General features: G+C 35.5%; 1 protein-coding gene across 11 annotated transcripts in view; it reads right to left on the minus strand.

The window, feature by feature from the left end:
- Positions 1-21,891, minus strand: part of PTPRK (protein tyrosine phosphatase receptor type K) — a 514,767-nt gene that overhangs the window by 368,032 nt on the left and 124,844 nt on the right. The window lies entirely within an intron of this gene.

The raw sequence follows: 21,891 nt of genomic DNA on the forward strand, positions 1-21,891 counted from the left end.
ACTCAGGCCAGAACACTTTTTATTCAGATTTGACACCACAAATCCAATCTGTCACCCAATCCAATTAACCCTAATGTTTAATCACCTCCTCTGATTATATTGGTCGCAAATTACAATCTTGTCTCTCTTGGATTATCAAAACAGGCTCCTAACTGGGCTCCCTATGACTACTCTTGCTCTATCCCAATGTCTGTTCTTTACAGCCTGCAGTCAGTTTGACCCTGTCAAGATATGTCAGATCCTGTACTCCACTTAAAACCTTACAAAGTCCTGTTGATGGGCCTCTCCAATCACTATTACTACCTTGACTTATCTCCTACTAGAAACCCTCACACTCACCCTCCCTCAGCCAAACTGCCCATGTTTCCGTTTCTTCGATGCCAGGTGCACTCCTCCTTCAGGGAGTTCCCACTTGCTGATCCCTCTGCCTGGAATATTCTGCCCCTTGAGAGTGCATGACTCGCTCCCTCACACCTTTTAAATCTTCCGTTTTCTCCATGGCACTCAGAAACACTGTACATTTTACTTCTAACTTTTCATTATCTTTCTTCCCATCAAAATATAAGCTCCTTGAGGGCAGAAATTTCATCTGTTTTGCTCATAAGTTTATCCTAAGGGTCTGGCACATATACTATTAAACGAATATTTGTGAAGTGAATGAATGAATGAGTTGGTAAGTAATACGTGACCAGAACTGACTAAATTACCTTCATCCTAGTAGTTTGATTTGTTATTCAAAAATCTCGAGGGAAGTTAAAAGGAATCTGAAGGTGATCAACTTCATTAAAGCAAGAAGCTGAAAAAAACATACACACACAGAATCAAAGTTTACTAGACAAAGAAAATGTACTTAGCTCCAAAATAAATGAAAAAAATGTCCTAATTAACATGGAAGGTCAACTAAAATGAGAACTACATGCAATTTTCATTCACTCTACAGACTTTAATCAACTTCAGAACTGTTATAAGCATATAAATTAGGTTATATTTTAAACACATTAAAACTCTTTCTCAATGTGAGAAAGAGGACTTGGCCCTTGTTCTGTGTAACTCCAATACAGTCAAGATGTCATCCATCTCCACAGTTTGCCTTTTAGGATCTGCAGCGTCACAAATCTTGACAGAAATGCAACAAATGAACTACACATGTTAAAGTGAAAGTTATATTTTAATAACTATGAATCAGAAGTTACTTTCATTTATATATTAAGAAATTTTTACATTTATGTACTAGAGAGTGAACATAATAAAGTAAGATAAATAAAATATAAGTTCTGTTTTGCCTCTGGACAAGACTGAGTAGTTCCTACTGAACCAACTTTCTCAAAGATAACAATTATAAACTATAGAAGTTCAGGATATTTATTGCAGCATTAATTATGAGAGAAAAAAGAGAAAGAAATTATATATGCATAGTATTGTGGAAACATTTTAAAAAGTATGCCACTTCTGTATGATAAAGAATCTTTATGTGGTACTCATCCCAAAATTATCTTGGAAGATGAGGAAATACCAATAATGTATTAGGTAATGAGATTTGTGTGTGACTGTTTTATGGTTTTCTGATATTTAAATTTTTGTATACTATACATGTACTAGGGTTTGTTTTTGTTTTGTTTTGTTTTGTTTTGTTTTGGTGAGGAAGATTGTGGCCCTGAGCTAACATCTGTTGACAATCTTCCCCTTTTTCGCTTGAGGATGGTTGTCCCTGAGCTAACATCCCTCCAATCTTCCTCTATTTTGTATGTGGGATGCTACTGCAGCATGGCTTGAATAGTGGTGTGTAGGTCCACGCCTGGGATCTGAACCAGCGAACGCCAGGCTGCTGAAGTGGTGCTCGCGAACTTAACCACTACATGACTAGGCCAGGCCCAACATGTACTAGTTTAGAATCTGAGGAAAATGAGCATGACAAGAATTTCCACTGAAAATACAAATAAAGAAGAAATCTTGAGAAAACTATCAGGAATCTGAAAACAAAGACTGGACTCCAAAATAATTACCGTAATGTATACGCTGAATCTCTTTTGTTCAAAGAAGCCCAAAGAATTTCATGTGAAATATGCTAATATAACTGGAAATTATGTATATTTCACTTTGGGGGAAATTTTACAGGACGCAATTTAGTCACTCTCTGGTGTCATCTATTTTCTTTTTAAAAATGCTATTTTTACCTATATATAACTATCTGTCTACCTTTACCTCCATTCTAATATAATTATTACACTACTTAAGGTTCAAATAAGATTGAAAATAACAGCAGGAAATGATGAGTTATTTCCTATGGCTAAAATGATCTTAGAGACTAACCTTATGAGGCTATTTTAATTATTGAGTATTTATCACAGCAAAGTACCATTGTAGGTACTATCAGGAAAGGAAAGACTAAAACACAGTACCTAATTATTGGCCACTTGCCTTGTCTCCCTGATACTCTTCTACTAGTCTGTCTAGTTTCTGACTAAAAGCTCTACTATGTTCCTTTTGGAACTTGGTCAACTCAATTTTGCTTTATTTCCACATACTCCAGTTCTTGCTTCCTACTCTCCGCCATTGCTACTACAGTCATAGGATAGAATACGGTGAATCAGTTAAATGCTATAGAATGCAGTGCTAGGAACCATAAAATTCACTCATGTTCTTTGAAGCACTGGCTAGAAAAATGACATGGAATAATTAAAGATACAAGCTCCAATCCTCTTACATTATCAACACGATACACTTCTTACTTGTTGGGGTTATTAAAATCTACTTTCACTGTTTTCAAAGTATGTTCACAACCATGTATTATTTTGATTCTTACAACTACCCTCTGGGAAAGGAAGGGCAACTATCAATGTCCTGATTTTACCTTTAAAGAGAGGACCATTTGTCTACAACATGTGGACTTACGTCCAACTGGTAAATGTTTGAATCTAGAGCCTGAGTCTTCCAAAATAATAAGCTCTTAGTAGAAAATGCTTTGATGGCTTCCTCTTCTTCATAAGGTACTGGGTACATCTCTCAAAAATATCAAATCCTTAAGAGGTTGTAGACATTCTCAGACTCTTGGGAAATGCTTAGTAAGTCATATGTTCCCCCTAACACTAGTTGGCTAGATCAGGGAGAAAAAGCTTTGGACTTGTAGGGTATTCACTTCATAGAGAAGACAGCAAACTGCCTGGGTGTTTATCTTGTTTAATAATGTTTGCTATTTAATATTTTGCTGTTTAACGAAGCTTTTGTGCCTGTTTATTTGTTTTACTTACAGCTTTACCTAGAATAATCAACAATTATTTGCAGGAAATGAGAATACAATGAAGCTCAAAGTAATTTACCCACTTTCTTATGGACAATAGGCAAGTACCTGGAAGAAAAAATAGGGCAGGGACTTTCTAACTCCTGTTCATCCTGCACGTAAACCCCTGCACACGGAGCTTCAATCCCAACTGTGTGGCAGGACAACAATCACAAAATGGGTTCATCTAATAACAGAAATAATCCACAAATATATTCTTGGGAGGGAAAAAATTCAGAGAAAAATCTCAAAAATAAGGAATTTTAAATCCTTTAAACTCTAGAGATGACTGACTCTCTTTGAGGTAGTGGAGATGAAATTAAAATGACACAGGGGAGATTTTGCAGACAGACATCATCTTTGATTGAGTCAGTACAAGCTACCAGACCAGGAGATGAGTAAACTGAGAGTTTGGTTCCCCATTACAAACTCAAGCTTCCCCTAAGGATGGTGCCTTACAAAACTGTCCAATTTTGGACTCTGCAGAATTCTATACTATTCTGTGTCATTTTTCTGATAGTCAGTATCTAATATTTTCCTGGGAAACCATATACATACTTACACACAGATACATACCCTACACACAGATACATACCAACACACACAAATAGAATATTTTAAATTTAAAGGGTTCATAAACCCCCTAAAAATTCATTATTAACACAATATGTAGATGAGATATATAAAAAGCAAAGAGAATTGAACTTACCCTTTTTTCATTCTTGAAAAGAGGAACCAAAGCATAAGAAGAGCCAGCATAATCTGTTTTCTCATTAGAACAAGAATTCACAACTAGCAACCTGTGCATATCTCTAGTCTCTGATAAAAGGTTAAAAATTTCCCCAAATATGTAGATGTCAAATAAGCACTTGTACAAGCTCTAGTTTAAGCTATAAAACCAAAACCAGCTTGCATGATAGAAAAACGCAGATTTTAAAAATAATAATAAGCCATATCAGACAGAGATTCAATTTTTCAAATCTACATATTTAGTGGTGCTTGCTTGAAGATATTTGTATAATAACAGACACGCAGTTTTTGTAGCACAAGATACCTTTAACCATTTTTTCCAGTTTCTCCACGTTTCAAATGTTGCCGTATGTCTTCTTCCTATGTCTTTGTGACATTATAGGCTGCGGCTGCTTTCCACATTAAGTAAAATCCAAAGTAAAATGACGTATCTCATTTAAAAAATGTTAGAATAAGAATGATCACAAAGCAATTTAGTAAGCCAAAGAAAAAATTATGTAAAAAGTCTTAAGGAATTGAGAAATAAAACCTTTTTCCAAATTATTTCCATGTCTTAAACATCCTATCTTTGTTAAGAATAATATTTGAAAAGTTCAGGTTAACCTACAATACTGTTCTATGGAAATCATTTATAGTGCAAAGCACCTGCATTCAGAGAACAATTATGTAGGAAAAGTAATTTTCTGAACTGTACATAAAATAATTCCTAATGAGCTGATGAAAAATTACAGTGGGGAAATGCAATTTATTACTTGCTTAAAAAGTAAGTGAAAGGAATTCAAATCAATTTCTCACAGATTAATGAGATTACTAACCAGCCACGTCACTCTGGACCAGAGGGAAGAAGAGAAATAATACTTATTAAGTATCAACTACATGCTAGATACTACCAAATGGTACATAAACATTATTTCCGTTCACTGGTACAACAAAATAGAGAGAGAAAGAGGTTTTATTATTCCCAATTTACTGATGGGAAAACGGAAGCTCAGAAAGGTTATGTGTCATGACCAAATAGCAAGCAAAAGCACCTGGATTTGAATTCAGGTTACTCTGGTTCCTGTGTCAGTTTACCTACTTCTACATTATTTTATTTGCAAATGAAAGGTTACACTAGAGATAATTTTTAAAGTCTCTTTTAGATTTAATGGAAACTCATTTTCATGATGTTAAGGACACTATTATGGTTCTACTACCCAAAAAGTTTATAGGATACACTGAATTTGGGATTTCATGTGTCAAAACACAAGGAAAATTGAGCACAAAGGAATGTGTCTTCTATTATGCTATACTATCATTAGTCTAGTATAGTCTCATAGTATAACCACGTATTGCCAAGCGTCCATAAAAACCCCAGCAAACATTTAAAAGCAGCCTGAAGGAAACCTATATGAAAATTATAAATCATTTTTGTTGGTAATCATTTCTGTTTATACATTCCATTCTAATGATTTCTTGGGGCCTGTAGATGTCCAGTTTCTAAACACAGATATAGAGCATTTAAAATTCCAAGTAACTTTTGAACCACTGCCATTGGTCTAGTAAAAAAATTGCACAGCCTGCACAGCTAAGAGAATAACATGAAAGCTGTCCTATCTTTTAAAATGGAGTTCAGTACAAAGGGTGGTATAAACATTGTGATGAGAGAGAAACCTGGACTTTATGATGAGGAATGTGACATATAACAGCGATGGTTAGCTCTTCCCACTGGTTTATTGTCTTCATTGATTTTAGTTTTGAGTAAAAGAGAACAGAAGAAACAGTCACCTCTACAAGCTAAAGAGATGCTGTTTCTTGATTTCAGTGGCAATGAATATACCTCAGTAATCCGGTAAAAGAAAAAAAAAATCAAAATCAGTACCTATCACATCAACCAAGGTTTTACTGTCACAATTATACTCTCAATAGGCAAGTTAAACTCTAAGACATAAAACAAAATATCACCTTCCAATACTGCTGCAAAGAGCTAAAATGTCAAAGCTTTCACATATCACATAGAAAAAAGCATAAACACAAACAATGAAATAGTATTATAGTGTTAATCATTAGAAATTGTTCAGCATAAAAAGTGAAAAGAGAGAGTACCAGAGATCATTTCTAAAAATAGAAAGAGGAAGACCTAAAAAAGTTTGGAATTAAACTCACTCAGACCATCCTGGTAACTAGACCCCTCCCACTCATCTACACGGAAATGCTTAAAGGCCAGTTAACAACAGCTGGTAATTTGAATCATTTCCTAAAACACCCCGGTTTTAGTTTTCATCAATATCACCATTCAAAAATAATCTGAATTACAAGATTAATTAATATATGGTCTCAAGAAAAAAAATTGAGTGAAGCTGATTCATATTTCAAAAGATTTTGAGTCACTCATTCAACAATGATTAATTGCAGGTCTATGTGCCAAACACAGCACTAAACTGCACAAAAGTCATGGTGGTTTTGTTTCATCTTATCCTCCCATTTTAAGTATCAGTCTCAACTATTTTCAAGAACGATGTCATTTTACGAACACTAGCACATCCTTTAGCATTGTTTCAGATATCATTGTTTTAAGCCACAAAACTGGTAAGTCAAAAACATTAGTAGGGTTACATTCAGAAGACTTTTTAGAGTTTAACCAAATTTTTATTTTCTATAAAATTCTAAGTTATTTCTTAGCCATGTATAGAGTAAAACACTAGAACCATGAGAGAAATTAAATATCCAAATGTTATTGACAGTTAATATTGAATTTATTTCTTAAACATTTCAGAGAAGGATAATCTATTTATTAACGTAAATACTAATTTAGGAAATATATTCATACCTTAATAGGCTTGCTCCTTACCAACAGTAAAATCAGGAATTTCAAGTCAACTTTTTCCTTTCTTAAAAATTACTCCTTTCTCATTATAGAATAACTTTGTCTTGATACTTGGGTTTCAGGTTAACTTATAATTGATACATTCCATACAAGGGCTATTCCACAGAATGTTTCCCTTGTTAACATTTTTATCAATAGAATGATTTTTGGTTTAATACCCAACTTAGAGATATCTCTCAATACAAAGATATTTAGTCAATACTATTTTTCTGAAAAAACATGTTTACTAATGACTCAAAAACTCAATACAGGATATAACTAAAACTATGCATGGAAAGAGTTATGAGTTACGTTCAAACACAGTTAGTAAAACATCAGAATTGTGTAAATATTTTTAAAATCTCAGAGTAACTAGAAACGGTTTGTGTGTGCAGAATATAATGAATACAAAGCCGTGTATTCCATACAAAGCAATTCTGTAATAAATCTAATTGTCTGGATCACATCAACTGTTTGGCTTAGGAAAAAATGTTTTAAGTATTACTCCGCCTACTTTGAAAATCTATTATGTATGCTGTGTTTTAGTTATATTTTAATTAACTGGTTGGGCATTTTGGTTAGCGATCTAACATCACAATTTTTCCCATTTAAAATTATAGGAAACTGGGGCCGGCCTGGTGGCACAGCAGTTATTTCACACATTCTACTCCTCAGCGGCCCGGGGTTCGCCAATTTGGATCCCGGGTGCGAACAGGGTACCGCTTGTCAAGCCATGCTGTGGTAGGGGTCCCACATATAAAGTAGAGGAAGATGGGGATGGATGTCAGCTCAGGGCCAGTCTTCCTCAGCAAAAAGAGGAGGATCGGCAGCAGTTAGCTCAGTGTTAATCCTCAAAAAAAATAAAATAAAATAACAGGAAACTGACTCTTTGTTGGCATTTTCACACAGAATATATGATTTTCAGAAACAGATTTTCAACATTAAGTGAGAGATTACTGTAAACTAAATGATAACCTATTATGTGCCAGAAAAAAGAAACAAATTTTGTCTTAAAGAAAAAAAAAATACGATTGTTTCAGAATGTGAAAGCAACTTGTCCAAAGACAAAATTTCAGTGGATATAAGAAATTGTAACAAGTTTGCAGAGAGAAATTTATTTATCTTGGAGTACAAAACCTGCAAATAACGAGTCTGAAAAACGAGCAACGGACTGTGTTAAAACTCTTGTCAAAGTTGGCTTGGTTTGGATAGGCTTTTTTGTCTTTTCTTTTTTCAAACTTTTACTTCCAAATGTTACATTGTTAGACTGGAATTACGTTTTCTTTCTGTTAAAATAACAAATTAATCCTAGTAATTTCAATCCCCTCTTAACAAGGGGTTGTAAAAACTATCCTAACTTTCTGTTTAACTTGAGCAGAGACTCTGTATGTGTCCAGAGCACTTTCTTGTGCATTAAGTTGACTTTATTATTGTTTTGATCATTAAAAACAAACACAACTTCATTACTACTGGAACAATTAAGTTTTCTTATAATTACGTTGCCTTCTGCTATTTTAAATACTAAATACTAATAGCAATTACTATATTAATACAATTACTATCATAAGAAATATTAATAGTTACATTAAAATATTGATATTATTCTTTGTTCTCAGGCACCTATGCTACTCTCTTAGTCAAGTGACCAATCTTCTACAAATAACTTTTGATTCTGCCTGCTAAATTCAGAAAAATAGAAATGTCAAGAAGCCTTTTCTTATAAACTATGGAATTTCCTACAGGGCTTTGAACAACCAAAAAGATTTCTTCCCTTACCTTATGAGCCCAGGGAAGCTAAAAATAATTAAGTTTGTCTGGTGTGCTCCACATATTTTAACTAGCTCAACATCTTTGCAAGGCTTGCATAGGAAGAGCTTCAAATCAGAAAAGTTCAACCTCTGTACATTAATTTTCTTCAAGTAAATGTTATTAAAATAAAAAATATGCCCAAGATAATACAACTTACAGGAAGATCCTGAGAATTATTAATACCCACATGGTCCATATATCTTTTCTCTCAGGGGAAACAATAACCAAATCCTTATGAAATAGTTAAGTCCAGTACCCGACAGATATTTTCTTTTCTCCACCCAGGTATTGTTGGTGACTATAATAAATTAATCACAGCCATTCAGGCTTATCTGCAAGTGGCTTCTGCATTTCTCCCAAACTCTGACTAAAGGCTCCGCTATAAACTATAGGTTCTGGAAAGTGGGTCCTCAACTAATGGCCTCAGTGGATTGGACTGGACTAGATACTTCTAACTATGATGTCTTCAAGGACTCGCCTCACGGGTACAGGCTTCAGCGCTGATAATCTTTACACATCAGCAGACTGTAGCAGGACACAGACCAGAACTTCCAGGGCTGATGACTTCCTGAAATAGACGGCAATCCCCAAATTCAAGACACTACCAATGAGTTAAGTACAACTTAATAACTGATAAGGAAAATCTAATTGGAATTTCTGTATAGAAGATCACTGGTATATTTTTAATGTTCTATTTTTTTATTGGGATAAAGTTCTTCATTCTTCTTGACCTCTAACCCTTACTTTGACAGAACCTTAAATGATATCTTATTCTCACTGATCCTCAGAAGTTCAGGAATACATTCTTTTTCTAAATTTCTTTACTTTTATTTTTTATTTATTTTTATTTTATTTAGTTTTTTTTTTTTTGGACAAAGATTAGCCCCGAGTTAAGATCCACCACCACTCCTCCTCTTTTTCCTGAGGAAGATTGGCCCTGAGCTAACATCCGTGCCCATCTTCCTCTACTTTATAGGTGGGACACCTGTCACAGCATGGCTTGACAAGCGGTGCTAGGTCCATGCCTGGGATCCGAACTGGCGAACATCAGGCCGCTGAAGCAGAGCATGAGAACTTAACCGTTACTCCACCAGGCCAGCCCCTAAATTTCTTTACTTTCAATGGCAAAGTAGCTAACAGGATAAGTACAAGAAGAATCTGCCCCTCTTTCTACCAGAATGTAATTTAACAAATCAACTGTGTGACGAAACTGTTTGACTTTTATGGAGTGTTATATCTAAGAATAACTTTTACTGAAACATGTATGACAAGCCCTCCAAAGGGACAAAGGCTATTTTTCATATGTGGAACCAACACCTACAAAACCCTCTCAGTAATCCTGTCTGTTACTTGGTCTAAGTTTACAGGTTCTCAGCTTGACAGGAAATAAAGAAGGTTAGCTCCTGGCAGGCTAGGAATCTCAGGTGATTTGGGAGACGTAAAAGAGAGAGAGATCACTCACATTTATAGGTACTTTAGGTGATACCCAGGTGGAGATGAATAATTAGAGTTTGGTTTCTTAGCTTCTGAATAGAAGAGTAAATAAAAGAGATTTTTTCAGAAAAAAATTTAGAGTAGTAGAAACTATTAAGAAGACAGTCCTAGATTTCTAATGAAATCTCCAAACAGAAGTCAATGTCCTGCCCTTAGTAGCTGTTTCACACTGTATGGCACTAGCCATTTGGATCCTATGCAAGGTTTGCATTTGTTAATAAGCACTTCTTTCTCTACCTATGTAAATGAATCAGACCAAAACAAAACAAGACCATCTTTTTTGGTTGTTTTTAACAAGAATTATCCTTAGAGATTAATTATGGTCATAAGGGGAAACTGTTAAGGAGAAAAAGTTCAAAACTTGGAACTACGCAAAAATTGACTGTACATCTATAACCCAAAGATTAACTAATTCTTTGTGTGTCTACCTTTGATACTATTTGTCTGAGTCACTATTCCCTATCGATTAAGATATTTTATAAATCTCTGAGAGAAGATGTTAATTTGTAGAAAGCTCATGCAATACAAATGATACCTATATGATAATAATGTAAATAAATTTTGTCTGGTATAGAGGCAAAGATTCCTGTTTGTAGTAAAGATAACCTCAAAAGTTTTTATTTTATTGCCCTGTTAGACGTTAATCTATTTAGGATAACACTAGGAATCTTACTATAAGACATTACTGAGAGAAATTGATAATGACATAAAGAGATGGAAAGAGATTCCTTGCTCATGGATTGGAAGAATAAACATAGTTAAAATGTCCATACTACCCAAAGCAATTTACAGATTCAGTGCAATCCCTATCAGAATCCCAATGACATTCTTCATGGAAATAGAGCAAAGAATCCTAAAATTCATATGGGGTAATCAAAGACCCCAAATTGCTAAGGCACTCCCGAGTAAAAAGAACAAAGCTGGAGGTATCACAATCCCTGACTTCAAAATGTACTGCAAAGCCATAGTGATCAAAACAGCACGGTAGTGGTACAAAAACAGACACACAGATCAATGGAACAGAACTGAGAGCCCAGAAATAAAACCACACATCTACCAACAGCTAATCTTCGACAAAGGTGCCAAGAACATACGATGGAGAAAAGACAGTCTCTTCAATAAATGGTGTTGAGAAAACTGGACAGCCACATGCAAAAGAATGAAGGTAGACCACTATCTCATGCCATACACAAAAATAAACTCAAAATGGATCAAAGACTTGAAGATAAGCCCTGAAAACATAAAACTCCTGGAAGATAATATTGGTAGCCCACTCTTTCATACTGAACTAAAAAGGATCTTTTCAAATACCATGTCTTCTCAGACAAGGGAAACAAAAAAAATAAACAGGTAGGAATCCATCAGACTAAAGAGCTTCTGCAACGCAAAAGAAACTAGAATCAAAACAGAGAGACAACCCACCAACTGGGAGAAAATATTTGCAAATCATATATCTGACAAGGGGTTAATCTCCATAATATATAAGGAACTCACACAACTGAACAATGAAGAAACAAACAACCCGATCAAAAACTGGGCATAGGAGATGAACAGACATTTTTCCAAAGAAGACATACAGATGGCCAATAAACACATGAAAAGATGTTCAACATCACTAACCATGAGGGAAATGCAAATCAAAACTACACTAAGGTCCCACCTTATGCCTGTTAAAATGGCTATAATCACTAAGACTAAAAATAACAAATGTTGGAGAGGGTATGGAGAGAAGGGAACCCTTATCCACTGCTGGTGGGAATGCAACCTGGTGCAGCCACTATGGAAAACAGTATGGAGGTTCCTCAAAAAACTAAAAATAGAACTACATATGACCCAGCTATCTCATTACTGGGTATCAACCCAAACAATTTGAAATCAACAATCCAAAGTAACATATGCACCCCTATGTTCATCGCAGCACTATCCACAATAGCCAAGACACGGAAGCAACTCAAGTGCCCACAGACTAATGATTGGATAAACAAGATGTGATAATATATATACAATGGAATACTACTCAGCCAGAAAAAAAGACAAATTCATCCCATTTGCAATAACATGGAAGGACATAGAGGGAATTACGCTAAGCGAAATAAGCCAGTCTGAGAAAGACAAACACCAGATGATTTCAGTCATATGTGGAATATAAACAAGACATGGACAAAGAAAACAGTTCAGTGGTTACCAGGGGAAGGGGGTGGAGGGTGGGCACAGGGGGTGAAGGGGAGCACTTATGTGATGACAGTCAAGAAATAATGTACAACTGAAATCTCACATTGATGTAAACTATTATGAACTCAATAAAATAAATTGAAAAAAAACACCAAAAAAACTAGGAATCTTATTCTAGCAATCTTTCTTTCAGTGACTATAAATGCTTCCTTTGCACCTGTAATCTTCTGAATCAGCCTTATCATCCTGCTGCTTCCCTCATTAATGAATTCAATATATCTTTAGCATGTGTGTTTATCCACACTGTGTAACACTTGACTCATTTACAGTTTTTGAGTTTTTTATAAAGTATGTTACCTTATTTCTTCGATGTCATAAAACTCAGGAGGAAGAGAAGAAAGAATACAAAAGTTCTCAATAGTAACAATTGCAGGTTAGAAAGCCAAAACAAATTTACTAATGGCAAGAAGATTTCCTGCTCCTCAAGTTAGGGAATATCATGCTCCTCTAATAAATGCTGTGTCTACTCTTCTAAATCTGACAGCTTCTCAGCTCTACTACCTACATATCCATCCTATCATATATGCATCCAATAGTTCTAGGACAGGCACTGTTGTTTACGTACCCAATATCCACCCCATCCTTATTCCATTACAATCTGACTGGCCATGTGCATCAGGGGAGGCTCCAACTGGGGGGCGGGGCCGAAGGTAAAGCCAATCATGTCTTATTCTCCCCATCACTGATTGATTTAGGCATGAATATGTGACATAATTTTGGCCAATTAGACAAGAAGATAAATCTGTTGATAGGCAACTCAGAAAAGTTCTTCATGTTTATTAAAAAAATAAAATAAAATAATGGAGAGACAATCTCTTTTTCTTCATGTCTAAAGTTAATAACTAGAATAGCTGGTGCTAGAACATCTTAGTTGTCACGTGCCCTAGGTATACAAAATATACACTTTTATTGACGAATATTTCTCAATCTTATAGCCATGAGGGGAGTTAGCCTGAAGTCAAGAGAGCACCTATCAGAATGGAGGAGCAGAGGGATGAAAGAACCCGGATACTTGAGGATATCCTGGAGCCCCCGAATCAGCCAATCCTGGATCTCTTGGTATGTGGAAGCAGCTTTCTCTATGGTTTAAAGATATTTTGAGTTGGGCTTTTCACTACTTGGAGCTGGAGATAGAACTTGGAGTTCTTATGAGATACAACTTTCACCACAGTTCCAAGTCAGCCCTGAAGCTTTTTTCTGTAGTTTCTAAAGAAGGATCTCTACTTATACTTGTTTACCCAGAGTCCAAAAGTCAAACCTTTCTCCTATATCTCTACATACCTAGACACCTAACTTTGACTTTCCCAAGACGTGAAACCTCTGGCAATGTACTTAACATGTCTGAACCTCAGTCCCCCATCTATAGAATGAGGTTAATACAGATCTCAAAGGGCTTTTATGAGAATTTAGTGAAGTAACATTTTTAAATGCCTGGAATTAGATAGAAAAGCAATTTTTTAAATATCCAATAAAGTCTAGCCTGGGATGGATAAAAATCACACACTCAAAACATAATTTCTGAATAGCCAAATTTGCTAGGCCACTTCTTTTTTTTTTTTTTTTTTGAGGAAGATTAGCCCTGAGCTAACTATTGCCAATCCTCCTCTTTTTGCTGAGGAAGACTGGCCCTGAGCTAACATCCATGCCCATCTTCCTCAACTTTATATGTGGGACGCCTACCACAGCAAGGCTTTTGCCAAGCTGTGCCATGTCCGCACCCGGGATCTGAACCGGCAAACCCCGGGCTGCCGAGAAGTGGAACATGTGAACTTAACCCCTGTGCCACCCGGCCGGCCCCCACTTTTCTACTTAATTTACCAACTATTTAAGAACTGGAGGAAGGTATAGAAATACATAATCAACTTGATGAAATTTGTGAAACTGTCCTATTTAATTTTATTCTCATAACTACAAGAAGCAAGTCAGCATATCTTTTAATCTGTTTCCCTAGGTGAAGATTTCATATGGTGCTCACATTTCTAAGTTGTCACGTGTTCTAGGTATACAAAACATTCACTTTTTATTGACGAATATTTCTCAATCCATAATTTCTTGTTTGGGGGAGGGGAAGAAGTCTGTACAACATACCACAGTACTCTCAGCAGAATTTAGGTTTGAAGAGAGTCTTCCAAGATTTTAAAAGCATCTTTGTATGTAATGATAATTAAATCTATAAGTCTAGCTCTATATTTTTAACAATATTAACTACATGAGGTAATTAACATCCCATATTTTTAAATAATTCCTAATTTAATCACTTATCTGTCGATTTTTTTGCATATTTTTTCCTGTCATTCTTTTTGTGTTTGAAAGATAAGAACCTTTGAAACGGAGAACGTTTTGAGAGTTCCGTAGCCATCCTGAGACAAGTTTATTTTTGGAGAAGTGAAGTACAACGTTGTAACTGTACTTTTGCTCTCACTCCCCCAGGAAAAGTAATTTTGTTACTTTGGACCAGTATTGATTTTAAGGTCCCTGTGAAGGGAGACTGCCTCGTCTCTGAAATTACTCTATATTCTTACCCCTAATTCATTTAGGAGGTTGGAAGTTCTCCCACACTGACACTAATATTAATTTTTTTCCTTTTTTTAATACTAGACTGTTTTTTCCACCTGAGATATATTGGGACACATCTAAGTTAGATATATTATGTACCTGAAATATCAGGAAAATATTCCTGTCTCAGCATGCCATTTCTGTTCACTGTAATTTAGACATTCTTCATGCTGCATTTACGTCCACAAGGGTAAGAGTCCTTACATTAAGACCCAGCCTTCGTGAAGTGGCTCCCCCTTCACGTGGTCCATTACAGCCTTTCACTCTCTGACCCCGCACTGCCTCCGAGTCCCACTGCTCTTAATAAGCAACTCAAATGTGGTAAACCTTCTTGGCTGTGCTGAGGGCAAAAAGCACCAACAGACACATGATAACATGGTTTGGAAGAGCACACTGAAATAAGCCCATAATTCTAGTCCAAAAATACCCCACTGCAAACAAAGTCTTTAAATTATTTTCAAACCCTAAACTTTAGTCTGAGTCCTTTAGTCCATGAATTTCTCTCCTACCATACCTGCTCTGAGACGGCAGATAATATATGTGTTTCTAAAGGTTTGCTTAGACAGACAGGTGGCAAGTGTTCATCAAGTAACTAAAAATAGCATTCAGGTAAACCAAAGAAAAGATAAAGCATCTCCCTGGGGGATCAGAGTATCATGAGCAAACCCTGGAGCTCAGCAGCAGTCCCAAACAACGGCAAGTCTCAGATTCCAAAGAGACAGTCATTTAAAGCTTTTAGATTTTGGAAGGAAATAGTATTTTAGATGAAGTAGGAGAAAATCATTGTGGATCAAATCGAATATGCAGCTCATTACAGTGGATTTAAATGTCCATGACCAAGTCAAGGAAATCTGTCACCTACACCATAATTATGAAGCACGATGGTATTGTGTTAACAGTAATTTTGATATTAGACAGACAGACTTAATTTCAAATCCTGACCCTGGGTGACTTTACATAAGTTATTCACTCTACTTACCCCTAAAATGTCACTGATTTTGTAGGGTTCATGTGAGGATTAAAAGAATAGATCATGTCCCTGGGATAGTAAAACCCAGGAAGCTACCAGTAAGCCATAGCTAACGGTAGCAAGTACCTTCATCTCGGAGATGCTTACCTGAAAGTGCTAGTGTGCATGGAACCATCGTTTGCAAACTGTCCCTTGGTGCCTTACATCTCCAACTGTTTCTCACAGAAGCCACATCGAGTGAGCTGGGATGGCGGGAAGGAAAGAGGTTGGGGTAGGGATATAGGGAGTACAAAGCAAGCAGGTTCCAGGACAATTGGTTCTTTGCTACCAATTTTATATATTTGAGTACTGGGGAATATTACTTTCAAAAGAAGAATTCTACTGTTTAAAAAACATCTGAAAATTACCAAATGTTGCATAACCTTCCAGCTTTAAACTTCTGAGGTTCTCGAGCTCTCTCACCTTCTTGGAATCGAACGCCTGTATCCCACACTTAGAGGTTTTCCTACCTGTGTAATGAACTGATGTCAAGCTATTCTCTACCTATCCCTCTCTTGCCCTCTTGTCTCCCTTCCCTTCTTCTCTCCATGACCACACCTCTCTCAGTTCTCCTTAGACAACTGCACAGGCTCACACACACACTATCTTTGGTTGTATTAATAGACAAATGTTAACTAGATGACAAAAGGAAAATAAACCAACATTGGGTCTGATTTGCTCTATCCTCTCACACAAACAAAACTAGCCATAATATTTTAACTCAAAAATCACATTACTAACACTACATGTACACAACTTTGTTCTCCCACTCTCGGCCATGTTTGACTCTGGTAGATGTGCTGTCAAATACGTCTGTTAGTTCAGATGTGTAAAATTTTGGCAGTTATGACCTGTAGAAACATATGTCTTCCTATCAACTATCTATAATAAACTGATGAAAATATTAGGCCAAGTGATCCACTCATTTTAACAAGCGATTAAGGTTCCTAGACTGATAGAGTATACGTTAGAAATGGTAAGTCAACACAAAAAGTCCCGTGAAATTTCTCCTCAGATATATTAAACGGTGATACACTACCTACATAATATTGTTTAGTAAATTTTTACTGTCTTCTCTTGTAAAACTAAGAGACTAGTATCATTAAATAGAAAACTTAGCTGAAATTGTGTTACCTATAAAACGTCATATGAATCAAATTGTGGACACCAATGTTTTATTTGATTTTCACTACATTACGCTATCAGAAGAGAGCCAGGCACAAAATCAGGTGACCCGTGCACACCCCCTATTGAATACACAATCACAGTAAGTCTCTCCAAACAAATATTTGAAGAAGGCAAGCCTTATTTTAACAACCTGGCTAATCATTCATCTTTAAACTCTGAGATAAAAAAAGTATACACAGTTCTAAAAGTAAAAGTAATAAATTAATATAAAGGCACATTCCTGAACAGCACTGTTCATTCCTCATCATCCTCTGTTTGGTCATTTGCTCTCCACATTTTAGTGTGGGGGCAGAACTGAGATCCAGTAGGGGCTTAAGCTATTGAATCACACCTCACTGAGTTTCATAACAGAGGAGAAATAGTTTCAATCTTCAGATTAATTTAATGACAGAGGGCTTTTATTTTTATCATGTGTATTTTTATATACATATATAGTGTGTGTGTGTGTGTGTGTGTGTGCATTTTACAGAGGGACTCTGCATAGCGATTTACATTATTATCAGTGAAAAGTACCAGCTTGAAGGCAGGAGACGACGTAGTCATGATTTTAAATACTGTCAGATGGGTACTCCAGAGACTCTCAACTAAAATTCAATTAATTAGTCACTTACAAAAACCTGTTAAAACAAAAAGCACTTATAATTACAGTAGAAGGTAAATGTATCGAGATGTCAATCATAATCCCTACTCTCAGATCTAGGACAGAATATACAGGAAAACGGCCCAATCCATTTGTTTCATGAGGTCATAAGTTAGAAAAGAAAATCTGACAAACAAGGTCATGGGCACAGATGTATTTGAGATCAAAGCACAATTTCTAGTTCCATGCAACATCTCTCAGTCTCTGTGGGTTTGTTTTTTTATATACCAGACTTTGAGAAGACTGGGATTAATTTGAAAAGCAAAAGACAAAAAAAAGAGAGAGAGAGGGCGAGGGAGAAATCCTAAAAGGGACCTCCTTCTTGGTAGCACTAATTACATTTAAAATTATATCCAAAATAAATAGGTGAAATCATTTATAAAGGCAAAGGCCAAATATTCAGAATTATGCGAAGGTCTTCTAATTACATTAAAATCTGAACTGAATGTGATGCCTGGGAAACGCGGTATTGTTTTACTCAATTAATTTTTTAGTGAGAGAAAGAAAAACCTTTTTTGTTTAACCCTTGACCAAAATATTTTAAACCACATTACATAAGCTGACATTTTTGCCCAAGTAAAATGAAATAATGTCTTGGGAAATCAAAGATGAAAAATATGGCTTATGTTCATGAGGACATTATAGTTTAGTGGAGAGAAGGACATTTAAAAAATGATACTGTAATAGCTGCAATTGAAATATGTACAAAGTACAGTGGGGAGCACATTTAGATGTGAGGGTAGACTATTATGTAAGAGTCAGGAAAATCTTTAGTAGCATAAGAATGCGTAATAGTTTGGTGAGTGGATAACTGGACACGGAAGTGTCTAAGCAGAGGGAAGAGAACAGAGATGTCAAAAGAGCGCAGTATCTTTGAGTGTCGGAGTCGGGGGTCCAGGTTGGTGGAAAAGAAGAAATATATATAGCTTTTATTCTAACCTATAACATCTTTTTAAATTATTAGTTTAGTTTCCCTATAGATCCCTGTGAGCATTGGTTTTATTTTACTTTCTTTTTTGCCAATTTTTATTAACATGTAAGATACATAGACAAAGGTACACAACTCACAATTGTACAGTTCACTGACTTTTCAGTTTTAGCATACCTGTGAAAACACCATCCAGATCAAGAAATAGAGTATTGCCAGCATCCAGAAGCTCCCTCACGCCACCTTCTAAGCATTAATCATGGCCAACCCCTGCCAACCCCTCCTGCAGGTAAATAATATCCTGACTTCTAATATCATCTAGTTTTGCCTGTTTTTGAAATTTATATAAAGTTGTTCATTTACATTTCAGGGTAATATTCCATTCTATGAATATGTCATCTTTGATTTATCCATCGCATTGCTTTCAGTTTGAGACTATTATGGATCCTGATGCTGTAAACATTCTTGTGCATGTCGTTTGGAGAATACGTGTACTTAGTTCTGCTGGGCTTAGACCCATGCGTGGATCTGTTGGGTCATTTGGATTGCAGCGTCGTTGTACAGATTTATACACCACCAGCAGGCTATGGGCGTTTCACTTGCTCCATAGTCTCACCATCACTTGAAATTTTGATTTCCATCTTTCTGCTGAGCGTATAGCAGTTTCTCATCGTGGTTTTAATTTGCATCTCCTTGAAGACTGAGTTGAGTGGGCACTCATATTTTCATAGGATTTTCAGCTATTAGAATATAGTACTCATTCTTTTGTATGCTGTTTTAAACATACTTGGCAAGCCTTTCAGGACCATCACTGTCACCTGACAAAGGTGGTACAGGGCTAGGAACTGCTGAGGGACATTTTAAGCCATTATCGATAGCATATGCCTTCAAGTGAGGAGAATTCACTTCTTTCTTTCACTATTCCTCTCTTCCACCTTCCTTCATTCTTCCTTGATTCTAATTTACTAATTCACCCTGTCTTTCTTTTTCCCTTCTATGTTTCCAGTCCAAAAAAGATGAATAAGCAGAAGGCAATTAACAAAGTCCAAATACTGTTTAGAGAGTTCAATAGTTCAATAACAAGTTTGCATCAGAGACCCAGCCTTCTTACTTAGTTACCAAATGTTTAATTTATTTTTAATAAATGAAAAAGCATGTCTGTTTATTTGAAAATACATGGATTATTCGTAAAATATTAATAAAATAAATCTAAAAGTCTTCTCTTTTCTAATTTATGACAGATAATGTTCAGTGAGCATTTTAAAGCAATATCAGAAGGAAAATGGAGAAAAAAATAGTATAAATTGTAGAAAGAGAACAGTAAAAGAGGACTATAAACATGAGTGCTTTCTTTCACCTTCTCTGAGATAAATACAAGTTACATTCGGCAAAAATAAAGTGGCCATGACCTTTTTCCCTCCTCTGCATGATTAATTACTTAATGTCCTATTAATTGGAAGATGTGGCTGAATTTCAAACACTTTCATTTTCCGTGCATATCATCCTGTACTGTAACCACCGATTAAGCTGTTCATCAAAGGTGAGCCAACAAGGTCATCTGAGCAGCATCTCTTCAGCTTTTCATTACCCATCTTCAACGGTAATTAACAATGGTAACATTTCCATAAATCAACATCTTTCTGATTATTCTCTGATGATAAACAGTCAAAATGTGTGCATCCCAGCCCACCCCTTTTAATTTTATATAAAAAACTTCAGTCTAAATATACCACAGAGAAAACTCAGGTGAAATATTACAAGAGTCTCCTTAATTAAAATGTACCAGGAAAATAAGGTTATGTACCTTTGAAAGAAAAATACAAACCTATGCACAAAACTAAATGAGTCTGCTGACAACACAGGGCAAAGATACAAAGCAAGCGTGCCAGCCGCCTAGTACCAATTTATTCCTCTGGAAAGGAAGTCAGAGCTCAGTCCAGCTTCAGAAACAACCATTTGCCTAATCAGCCACGGAAGGGGACAATTCAGAATAGAAAGCAGACTTAATTCACCTTTCTCTCAAAGAACACATCACAGGGAGAACCAATAAAAAACTCTCCAAAGGATATATTTACTATATGCATTTACAAATTGTAATTGGAAAATGTAACTTTTTAGGTTGGTTTTTGTTTACTTTGTGCCCTTGAGGTCTGTTGTTTACTGTTGACTTATTTTTCCTTTTGGTTTTTTTATATCATATTACTTAGTAAGTTCAGGGGTACTACCAATAAAATCTCCTCCCTTCCATCACCAGAATTGACATTTTTATCTCTAATAGCAATGTCTAATATTCTCATATCTAAAATCACACTCAGTTTAGGAAAGTCTTTCTGAATTTTTAGAAAAATTAATTATAAAGTATTTAAAATAATCATAATAAAAATATTGAAAATATATTTTAAAACTTAATAATAGGCAATCAGCCCAACAATTACATGTGATTATATACCATAATTATATAATGATTCTACATTATTCCATAATATATTAATATTTTACATTATTAAATATTATTATATGGTATATTATATATACATAATTGTTATATAAATATATATTACATTTCTAAATATTGGAATGAAAATAGTTCATTCTCTTCATTATTATATTTTAATATTCCTGTTTACATATTCAATTTTTACAATTTAATAAGTTATTGCCAAACATATATACATAGAGCTTGGAATTAGTCTCAAATTAATATTAAGTGAAGGCACATATACTGGTCTGATAGTATATAAAACAGTATACATCTGCTGCTATCCTATGTTAGTTAATGTGTTTTTCACAAGTAAGAGAGAAAACAACTCAAACTGGTTTAAACAATAAGAAAATGCATTATTTCATAAAACCAAAAATCAAAGCCTATGACAAAGTTCAGGCGAAGAATGAACAGGGCTCAGCCCTATTTTTCTGCAATTTACTCAGAAAAGACCTCCCATATCGGACAATTTTGTCTTCAGTCTGGCATGCTCAGAGCCACTGGCATGCTCCTGACCAGAGGGACATGGAGAGAAGCACTCCCCCGACCAGGGAATAGAAGTCCTTTCCTTCCATCTTTTAGGATTAAACCTGTGTAATTTAATCAAATATAAACTAAGGTTGCTGATCTCACATTTTAAAGATTTTATTTTTCCTTTTTCTCCCCAAAGCCCCCCAGTAC

Source organism: Equus asinus, chromosome 24, assembly GCF_041296235.1.
Source record: "Equus asinus isolate D_3611 breed Donkey chromosome 24, EquAss-T2T_v2, whole genome shotgun sequence".
NCBI classification, from domain to species: domain Eukaryota; kingdom Metazoa; phylum Chordata; class Mammalia; order Perissodactyla; family Equidae; genus Equus; species Equus asinus.